An 11440-nucleotide genomic window follows, 5' to 3' on the forward strand; every position below is an offset into this window, starting at 1 on the left:
CTTAACATAGTATCTGAGTGTTTCACAATCTTCACCTCACAATATCCCTGTCCACTAGTTATTATCCCAATTTGACAGAGGGGGAACTGAAGCACAGAGAGACTAAATGATTTGCTCAAAGGAAATCTGTGGCAGAGCAGGGAATTGAACCTGGGCCTTCTAAGGTGCAGGCTCTAACCACGGGATGAGCCTTCCTCGTTTCAGCATAGATTTACCCATTCAGCGTAGCTTTTTAAAGATAAGTATTTCTTTAGAGCTAAGACTGTGCTCAGCCTTGTAGAAGGCTAAAAACAAAACAAGTCCTTGTCCTGAAGATTTTACAGCTTAAACATTTCATTATATGAGAATTTTCAAAGGAGCTGTAGTTTTTTAAATGAGATCCAAGGTGGCAACAGCCAGGGATTCTGTACCTTGTCTGTATATCGTAGTTTAGAACAAATATCCATTTGTCTCTGTTTTCAAAAATACTATTAAAGCATCTGTATGTTTTACAACGATTCACTAGGCATTAGTGTTTTTACACGCTAAATGTTTTATGCTGCACAAAGCAGATTTTAAACCCATGCATGTATTAAGCATGTACATGGAATATGTGCTGGGTGGCATAGAGGTTTTTATCAGCAAGTTTGGAGTAGGCACGTGACTCACAAGTGGTAATGTCATGAATAAGCAATGCAGGTTATCCCAAAAGTGTGCCAATAAAATGTAATAACACTTCATCATGCATTCTGTATATGAATGATATGTTACAGAAAAAATATTTTAGGATTTTTTTAAAATTAGGACTATTTTTCATATCCCTCTGCTTATAAATCAAGGTACCTTAATAGCCCTAAGTCTAACAGCACAGATCCTGGGGGCAGGGGAAGAGGGACAGGGAAATTGCTTTTTCTGAACATTAAAATATTACAATGTTAAATTCTGATAATATCAGAGCTAGTGTAACCCTTCTGCCAGGGGAAGCCAGTAGCAAATAGGACCGGGTTCAATATCTTGGGGTTCCTTTCAATTGATACAACATAGAACCGGCTCAAGCCCCCAGCCAGTAACCTGGGAAAATTACACACCACTCCTGAGCACCTCTGAGAGGCAATACTTCCCCACTTGCCAGCACAGAGTCTGAGTGTAGAAAATAAACTTTTAATAAAAGGAGGGAAGTAACTTGGCATAAATTTGGGAAAACACCACAAACAGGGTTCATAAACATAAACTATGAGCAAAAGACCCAACTTACTTGGGGGTGGACAGTGTCGTTTTCCCCTCAGGTTCTTAAGTCCAGCAACCCAAAAGTCCCTTTAGCGTGCCCGGCCCTTCTCTACACCCCAGTCATAGTTGCTGTCCTTGGTCAGTGCATATTCAGAGTTCAAAGGTTCATGTGCAGAGATCACCTCCCACCCTGGATCAAGGTAAGGAGGCACCTTACTTGCTCCGCTGCTCAGGCACTCGTCCGCTGCCCCTCTCTGCCAGCCACCCTGCTGGCTACCTGCTGAGCCTCTCCATCAGCTGCCCTGCTGGCCACTCGTTCACCAGCCAATTGTCAGTCACCTTCTGCTGCCGCCCACCTCTCTGCTGTGACCTCTGCACATCAGTCTCTTAGTAATTTTCAGCTCTTTGCAGGCTGGGCAGAGACACTGCCCCATCTCAAGTGATTTCAGCTCTCAGTGATCAAGCTTTAAAATAACAAAAGAGGCTCCTAATGAAGCCTATTTAGCTCTTCTTTGAGGAGGAACAGGTCAAACCAATCCAGGGACTCCTAGGGAGAGTCCAAACATCTCCTGGCTAGAACATCTGTTTCCCCCCCCCTTACTTTCACAGGGCTCTGGCATTCAAGCCCCTGGCTTAACGAGGTCCTTTCAGCTGAAGGTGACCTCCCTCATTTGGGACAGGTTAAGCACAGTCCTGCTTTCCTCTGTTCCTACAATAATTACAACATTTTGGTAACAGCATTTCACTACCCCTGCATTCAGCACTAAAGTGATTTGTACCCAACACCAGCCAAAATTGATCACTTTGACACCACTCTATCTGCTGAATATCTAAGCAAAGAAAGAGCAAACTGTATTTACATAAACACACCCAACATTTCTCCCCTTCCCGACTAGCTGTCAGGAAAGCATTCATTCAGACCCTGCTTACACTAGCATGGCTAGAAGTTAGTGCTGAATCTCATGGGGAATCTGAGATTGTTCCTTTTTGTAACAGTAAAGGGCGTAGGCTATCTGAATGTAAAGGTGTGGCATTTTTATGTATAAACAAAAGCAGTCAATGTCTCAGGACTTAGTTTTGCCTTTATTGGACCTTGAGGCAGAGTGGATTTGCAAGGGAGACATTTATGTGTCAGTTTGTTTATTCAATGGCAGGTATCCAAAGTCACTTGAGAGGTTAGATGATCAGTCCTGGAGTAGATAGATTAATGGCAAAACACAAGTGAAGCCAGCAAAGAGTGTTATAATAAATTCATTTCCCACTGGATAACACCATCATGTATGTGGAGTGTCTGTATATGGAGGAAGAGTGGGAAGAGAGAGGGGGGAAATGGTATGTACACCCTCCTCCCTGTGTTTTCATAGCTGCAGTATAAAGTGAGCTGGTTTAAGAATTGCTAAAGTTTTTATAGCTCATACATTCTATTGGACTCTATGAAATCTGGTAGGTTAAACCGAAAATATTCGTGTAAGTGCTAAAAAAGACCTGACTAGCACATTTAGCACAATGGCACTCCCTCTTGCCAGCCATGAATTATACTGAGGCTGCTCTGAGAGAAGAATGCAGCTTCAAGAAGCATCTGTGCATCTGTCCAAGTGCATTGTCATGTTCTCCTCACTCTCGCTGCTCTCTTTCCAATAGTGGTTTTGTCCCAATTTTTTGTTTATTTGCCGTTTCCCCTCCCCAACGTTAGCGAACCTGTTTTGCTGTATTAAGGATTGGATGCCTATACTGGCTGGAGAAGTTGAGTTGCAGTTTCAGAAACCAAGTGGAGAGGGCAGGCGAGACCACGCACATCTAGACAATGCTCCTCTCTTAGTCCCATCTTGTCATTCCCAAAGGAATACCACTAGTTAGTACTACCGCTGGGTCCAATCCTGCACGATGCGGATCATCTCCAGGGAGGTGTCATGCACTCTTAATTTTTGCAAAATAGAGGGCCATCAGCCCGTCTCAGGGGGTAATTGGCTCCTTACAGGACTGGGACGAATTCTGCTCACATACCACAATTTATTTTTTGTTATTAACAAGAGCTTGATTCATGAAATAAAATATACAACAAATCTGATTTTGATTCAGATTCTCTATGTGTCAATTAGTGTTCACTCTAAAATACTGACCCCCTCTGAATCATCTGTATCACATAAACCCCCGCTGGAGTATTGCAAGTTTTAATTATAATTATCTTCATTTATATCCCCGTGTTTATAATTAAAACTGCTCAGTAATGTCGCCTAACTTAAGAGCTGGTGCACAATTACCTCTACTTGTCAGGATGGCCAAATAATGCTTTCTTCTTATTTGTAAGGAAATTGGAAATTCTGAGGATTTCCTCAACTTTTTCTGTGCTTAACATAAGGCCTTGGTGATAAGGATGACAAGGGAATATTTCAGTAATGTTAATATTAAGGAATTAATTTACCTCTACAGCACATAGGAAACTAGACACACTTCCCATTAATGTTAATGAGGATGGTTTATGGTTGTCCCCATTTGCAGTCTGGAAAATATATCCCATGTATACCTACAGTATGACCTGGCCAAATAAATCTGAGAATGAAAAAATGGCTTTCATGCAGACTTTTTGCTTCCTTTGAATTTTTGTATTATCTAAACAAAAACAAACAAAATTAATAGATTCCAAGGCCAGAAGGGACCATTGTGATCATCTAGTGCAGGGTTCTCAAACTGTGAGTCGGGACTCAAAGTGGGTCATGATGCCATTTTAATAGGGTCGCCAGGGCTGGTGTTAGACATGCTGGGGCCTGGGACCAAAGCCCAATGGCTTCAGCTCTGAGTGGCTGGGCTCAGGTTATAGGCCCTGCCCCTTGTAGGGCTGGACCCCTTGGGCTTTGGAGACACCCACCCACCTAGGGCAATGGAGCTCAGGCTTTGGCCTTCCCCACCAGGACAGTGGGACTCAGATTTTGGTGGTCTCAGGTTTTGGTCCCTCTTCCTGGGATCATGTAGTAATTTTAGTTGTCAAAAGGGTGTCACGATGCAATGAAGATTGAGAACCCCGATCTAGTGTGACATCCTGTATAACACGGGCCCTGGAACTTTCCCAAAGTAATTGCTGTTTGAACCAGAGCATAGCTTTGAGAAAGATATCCCAGCTTGATTTAAAGATTACCAGTAAGGACAATCCACCATGACCCTTGGTAAATTGTTCCAATGGTTAATTACTCTCAGTGTTAAAAAAGTATGCCTTATTTCCAGGATAAAGTCGTCTAGCTTCAGCTTCCAACCATTGGTTCAAGTTTTACTGCTGAAGAGCCCATTATCAAGTTTTTGTTGCCCATGTAAGTATGTACATATTACAATTAAGTCACCCCTTTACCTTCTCTTTTGTTAAGATAAATAGACTCAAGGAGCTCAATCTATCACTATATGGCATATTTTCTAGCCTTTCATCATTCTCATTACTCATCTCCAAACCCTCTTATCAGCATCCTTCTTGAATTGTGGGCACCAGAACTGGCCACAATATTTCAACAGTGGTCACATCAGTGCTGAATATGGTAAAATAACCCCTCTACTTCTACTCAAGGTTGCCCTGTTTATGTATCCAAGAACTGAATTAGCCATTTTGGCCAGTGTCGCACTGGGAATTCATGTTCAGATTATCCACTATCACCCCAAATCTTTTTCAGAGTCACTGCTTCCCAGGATAGAGTCCCCCATCATGTAAGCATGGCCTACATTCTTTGTTCCTAGATGTATATACAGTAAAAGCTTTGTTATCCAGCATATTGGAGGAATAGGGGGGTGCCAGCAAGTCAAAAATTCCGGTTAAGAGGGAGGGAGTTTGGGTGTGGGAGGGGGCCCAGAGCAGAGGTTTGGGGTGCAGGAGGGAATCCAGGGTGCTGGATATGGACAGCGCTCACCTTGGGCGGCTCCCAGGAAGGAGTGACATGTCCCTGCTGCTCCTCTGCCCACAGGTGCTGCCCCCGCAGCTCCCATTGGCCATGGTTCCTGGCCAATGGGAGCTGTGGAGGCAGCTCCCGGGGCGGGGGCAGCGCACAGAGCCACCATGGATGCTCTTAGCATTATTTGGCTGAGTCTAGAGTTGTGCTGAGAATGGAAATTCTGTTTGGCAGAGGATTGTGAAATTAGCTTTCATTTCAGTTCAGAGTGAAACTTGAAAACTTCAAAATTCACTGTGTGAAAGAAATTTAAAAAAAAATAATTCCGGGTCAGTCAAAACATCTCTTTTTTATATTGACCATTTTATTTTATGTATTATAATATAATTCAAAATTTAAAAACATTCTAAACAAAAAGTCACTTCCAAAGGGAAAAATAAAAGTGTTTCATTTCATCAGGAATAAAATGAAACTTTTTTGATGTTGCTGGAGCTTCTTCCCTTTTCCCTTACAGAATGAAATTGCAGCCAAAGAGACCTGCTATATTATGACAGAATATGGTTCCATCAACATTTTCCCCAAGCAGGTGTAGCTTTGGGACCTACTTCTCATGTGCTGTGATGGATGTGATCAAGCCAGTTCATGTGCTGAGAAGGTCTTTCTAACATCTATGGAGTCAATTTTGCATCAGAGTCAGAAGGGAATTGCTGTCATTTCCAGTACAGGGCAGGAAGGAAAAAGTCAGCACAGGTAACTATGACCTGACATTCTCATAAAAACAAAAACAAAAACACAACACTAGGGAAATGTAGTCTAGATGAAATTACTATAAAGTGCGTGCTAAAACTGCTTGAAAGCTCATATTCGAAGAGTAGTTGTGAACGGTTCATTGTCCTACTGGAAGGACATATCTAGTGGGATCCCCCAGGGATCTGTCCAGATTCCAGTACGATTCAATAGTTTCATTAATTACTTGAATAGTGGAGTGCAAAGTATGGTTACAAAATTTGTGAATGATATCAAACTGGGAGGGACTGCAAGCAATTTGGAGGACAATATTAGAATTCAAAATCACCTTAACCAACAGGAGAATTGGTCTGAAATCAACAAGATGAAATTCAGTATAGACATGTGCAAAGTACTACACTTAGAAAGAAAAACGAAAAAAGCATAAATACAATGGGCTAGGCAATAGTATTGCAGAAAAGGATCTGGGAGTTATAGTGGATCACAAATTGAATATGAGTCAATGTGATGCAGTTGCAAAAAAAGGCACAAGTGTATGTAAGACACAGGATATAATTGTCCTACTCTACTTAGCCCTGGCGAGGCCTCAGCTGGAGTATTGTGTCCAGTTTCGGGTGTCGCACTTTGCCTGCCACACTCCACAAATTGGAGAGTCTAGAAGAGAACAATTTAAATGATAAAAGCTTTAGAAAACTCGACCTAAGAGGGAAGGTTAAAAACACTGGGCATGTTTAGTCTTGAGAATGAAGACTAAAGGTGGGGGGACCTGACAATCTTCAAATATGTTGCTGGCTGTTATAAAGAGGGTAGTGATCAAGTGTTCTCCGTGTCCACTGAAGGTGGAAAGCTTTTCCTAATATCTAACCTAACTAGAAGTATCAAAAGCACTGGAATAGGCTGCCAAGATATTCCTTGTCATTGGAGGGTTTTAAGAACAGGTGAGACAAACACACGTCAGGGATGGTCTAGGTTTACTTGGTCCTGCCTCAGTGCAGGGGGCTGGACTAGATGGTCCCTTGAGGTCCCTTGAGGTCCCTTCCAGCCCTACATTTCTGTGATTCTATTGCTCTATGTATGTGAGAAAAGGAGCTGTGTCAGGTAATGTTTTTTGGAGCCAGGAGTAGAGAGGCATGCAGCTGTGTGTGTGTGTGCGCGCGCGCATGTGGGGGAGGTCTCCAAAGCATAGTGGGAAGAAAAGTACTAAGGCAAGGTTGAAGTGTCCTGAGATAATGCTGTGTCAGAGGAGAGGTTCATAATGCAGAAGGCAAGTGGGACTTTTCTATCATCTAAGCCAGCTCCATGCCAATGGCTCCCTACTGTAGACATACATGTAGTGCTTTGTTCAGGCTAGTTCTAAATGCCTAAGTGATGGAGCTCCTGCCATTTCTCTTGGGTCGCTACTCCAAAGCATGATCAAGGAGGGTGATAGCAAAAAGGCAGCAGGATGGAGGGACGGGAAAAAAGTTAGTGCATGAGAGTTTTCTGCATGAGGAAGGAGGCAGTGGGAAGGAACAGAGGTGGTGGCGGAGGGAGATTCAGCATGGGGAAGCTGGTTCTGGAGTGAGGAGGCATTGGGAGGGTAGAGGGAGCAGAGTGTCTGTACCTGGTGAGATGGGAGCAGGTGGAGTGGTTCTGCTCTGGGAGAGAGGCAATGAAGGAGGGAACAGATAGAATGGGTTCTGCCCTAAGTGGAAGGGCACAGATGGGTGTGTGCATGAGCATGCCTCTGATAAAGTCTCTTGTCAACAGTGGTTACTCAACTCTACCCCTCGCTGCTATATAGTTGTACACTATTGACTTGAAATGAAGCTATGCCAATTGATACCAGCTGTGGGTCTCACCTACAGTCTGATCTGTCACTGCACAGTTAGTATCAGGGAAGGGAGAATGTCTTGCCTAGCTTTAAAGCACTGTGCTGAAACAGGAGCTGACACACATGAAACAGTAAAACTACTTACTTCCTACTGAGGTTAGAGGGGAAATAAGGGCTCCTAGCACCTCCCAGGATCAGGGTATTATGTGCTATGCATAATCAGATCAGAACAGGCATTGCGATACTGTTGCCACTTAAAAACACAGGTCCATGGAGCAACTCCTATTTCCCCACAAGCTCACAAATATTTTGTTTAAGAACAGAAATTCCCGGTGAGTGACAACCATGTTGGCAGGTCACAGGACCTGCTGTTGGGTTATATCATTGTTATGAAATTCATGCTGCTAAGGAACTTTGAGTTGCACTCCATACTGGGAATAGGCCAAATAATCTGTGACTCAAAACGTCTCTCCTCATGGATCACTGAGAACACAAGATATTTGAGTTGCCCTGGTGGGCTAAACACAGACATGTCAAGATCTCACTAGCACCAAAATATTTGTTTTAACTATCTTGGGAGAGGAATAAGGGCCAATGAGCAACATCTACTGGGTGGACACATTGTTTCCCAGATGTTTCATTTCCTAATTTTATTATTAATTAAATGCAAATATGCACTGGAATTGAAAATAATGGGTATGAAGAACAGTGGGCCAGATTCTGATCTCAGTTACACCTGTGTAAATCCAGAGTAACTCCAGTGAAACCAGTTAAATTACTCCAGATTTGCACGGGTGCAACTGAGAGCAGAGTCTGGCCCATAATCTTGAGAGATGTTTGTCCAAACACAGCACAAACAGATACTTTTGGCTTAAATGACTCCTATTATGAGAACGAATCAGGAAAGAACAAAAGGAAAATCTCCTCGCTCACAGTCTGCACTGAGGTGAAAGTACAGCACATGTCATTAAATGTTTAGCATTCACTGCCAAAGATATCTTAATTAACTTGGTCCATACCTCTCCATCTCCCAAGGCCCAAATGTGGGACAAAGATATTTTATTACTACAGGAATCACAATACTGTATGGATTGATTCCTTTAGGATAAGTTACTATTTTAGTAACTGCAGTCTCATGATTGTTTATTTCTGATGGAAATTATTATCAACAGTAAAACTGAGGGGGACACACCAAATTTGGGTGGAATGTAGGTAATGTTGGGACTAAAATGAATGTGCCCCCTTGAAATAAGGGGTATTTGAGAAATAGGATAATGGAACTGTCTTATGCAAAGACCAGGAGATAACACAAGGCTACAATAGCTAAGTAAGCAATGTTTAGTTTTTCATGCAACCCCCTGTTGTAATCCCATTCTATAGAAGAAACAGGATTAGAAACAATGAGACACAGAGCTCTAATAATAAATGTTTTTCCCTTCAGAGCTGCTGTTAATTCAGTGAAGAAACACTGCTGGAATACACAAAATGGACAGGGCATAGAATCTGGTTGCAGAGGGCATACGGTTATTTGAGTGGAAGGTACTGGACATGAGAGAGACTTAAGGCTCCATTTGTTATTCTTTTAAAATTGTTATGCCTAAATTAAGCAAATCCACTTTGTGTACACATTGTTACTTCTGGGGGAATTCTGCGTACAAGATTTTAAAGTTCTGCAACATTCTGCATATTTTATTTTTCAAAATAACACAATAAAGTCATGCTGGTTTCAATTATTTGGGTAATTTATTTCAAAATACCTGTCAGCAAGTATGTCTGTACCAATAATAAAAAAGATTCAATGTTTTTGACGAATAGATTCCTTACTTGGCATATTAATACAAAACTTTGAGTAATAATTCATGTAAACTACAATACAGAAATGCATTTTCCGCACCTTCAGCAGCAGTCCAAAGGCTTGGGGGAAATCAGGGGTAACGGAGGAGCTGAGACAGAGGGAAGTAACTGCTGGGAAGGAGCCTGGGAGTGAACCTGAAGCATTGTTGCTTGTGGGTGGGATAGGTATAGAACAAGTTTTTTTGGGGGGGGAGAGGGAGAGATTGTTAGGGAGTTGGGGAGCCTACCACATGCAGACCTGGCTGACCCCTAGCCTCTTTCATTCAGTCAGGCACATCTGCCCCATCCCCATGTGTCCCTGCACCCACTCCCCTGTGCCCATGTGGTCCTGCACCCCCACTCCCATTCAGTCCCTGCCCCAGTCTCTTCCCACCAACTAGCCTTTCTGAACCCCAGTCTATGTGACCCCCCAGAAGCCCTGTGTGCCCTGCTGTGTCCCCCCTATGTCCCATGCCTCCTCACGGGGCCCCAGGAGCATGTTGCTGTGAGGAATGCAGCATCTCTTCCTCCCTAGCGGCTGCTGGCTGTTCTGTTCTGCCACCAAAGCTGTCCCTGGTGGGAAAAAGGCATAACTGCAGCGTCACACCAGCAGAATGTATTTTCTGCAGAGAAAAAAAATCTGTGGCGGACATGAATTCTGTGCATGCGCAGTGGTGCAGAATTCCCCCAGGAGTAACACATACACACATAAATAGAGTATATTTCACTGCAAAGTTTCAGTTCCGTTTTTTGGAGGGGGGTGAAAATAAAACAGATAGAGATGGGCTCAAACCAAAACCTCAGCTTCAAGAGTCCTAATCCAGATGTGAACTCCAGGGCTGGCCCCCTCTCTTTAATGCATTGAACTGAATGCCTGGAGCAGCACACCTCTGAACTTTGCAGGATATTTGCAGCCTGGAGTTAAACTGTAGCTCAGACCATCTCTTAATTTTCTATTCATCAAAGAAGGCAGGGTTGAAATCAAGTATAGTCAGGAATAAACCACAAACTTCCTAGAGTATGATTTCTAATGCAACTGGCAGATTTTATGTTCTCCTTTAAGGTGTGTGATGTGGCTAAGTGGTGGACTACATCCTCTAGCATTGTCAATCCAGTTTATTCTGGGAACACGAATTCCACTTGAAAAGTTAAACACAATTTAGAGGGGAGTTGAACATTTCAGAGGAAGGTTAAATGCCTCTGAATGGGCAAGGTATGACTGGCTTGTCAATGTGGGCTTTGGTTGAATATGTGGGTGGTCCTTTGCTGAGAGAGGGACTTGTGCCCACAGTTTAGGACTGAGCACTAGAGTTCTAATCCTGGCTCTGCTTCAGCTGTGTGACACTAGCAAGTCACTTCATTTCCCTATTTGCAAAGCTTATTCTCACCTATCTTATGGGGTAAGGGTAAACCCATTTATATTGGAAAGAGGCTTGGATGGAAGGGAAACAGAAGGGTAAAGTGTCACTTGGTTCAACACAGATATGAGTCAGTTTGCTTATCTCTGTGATGTTTAACCAAAGTTGCCAGGCAATCAAAATATGTCTCCTCTACATTGTGCGCTCCACTTTCCCTGCTGGAGAACATACTTTTTCCACTTTAACCAGACCAGACACAGCCCATATTTTCTTAGCTCCTAAAATAAATCACCACCCTAAGTAACAGATGCTCCAATGCACGTAGAGATGAATACACGATGGAGACAACAGTCATTACACTCATAACCATGTTTCACCTGTCTAAGTGGAGACCACCTATGGCTTGTTAGCAGTATACGGAGCCATCAGTTTGGCCAAAGTTGACATGGTTGGACTTCATGACTTCTCAAGGTCTCTTCTAGCGCTATATAACATAGAATCTTATAAAAATTGACAAGTACTAAACGCCGACCAGATACAAAGGATGCTCGAGCAGTACATAAAGAATCTTTACATGTGGACACTGTTAGAACAACATACGGTGTCTAGTTCATTCA

At 42.9% G+C, this 11440-nt stretch overlaps 1 long non-coding RNA gene across 1 annotated transcript; it reads left to right on the forward strand.

The window, feature by feature from the left end:
• The first annotated feature begins 4431 nt into the window (after positions 1–4431).
• On the forward strand, positions 4432–9362 carry LOC128838727 (uncharacterized). The gene is made up of 3 exons (XR_008445249.1): positions 4432–4508; positions 5587–5822; positions 9074–9362. It is a non-coding gene; the product is annotated as an uncharacterized LOC128838727 (long non-coding RNA).
• The last annotated feature ends 2078 nt before the right edge of the window (positions 9363–11440 follow it).

Source organism: Malaclemys terrapin, chromosome 5 (assembly GCF_027887155.1).
Source record: "Malaclemys terrapin pileata isolate rMalTer1 chromosome 5, rMalTer1.hap1, whole genome shotgun sequence".
NCBI classification, from domain to species: domain Eukaryota; kingdom Metazoa; phylum Chordata; order Testudines; family Emydidae; genus Malaclemys; species Malaclemys terrapin.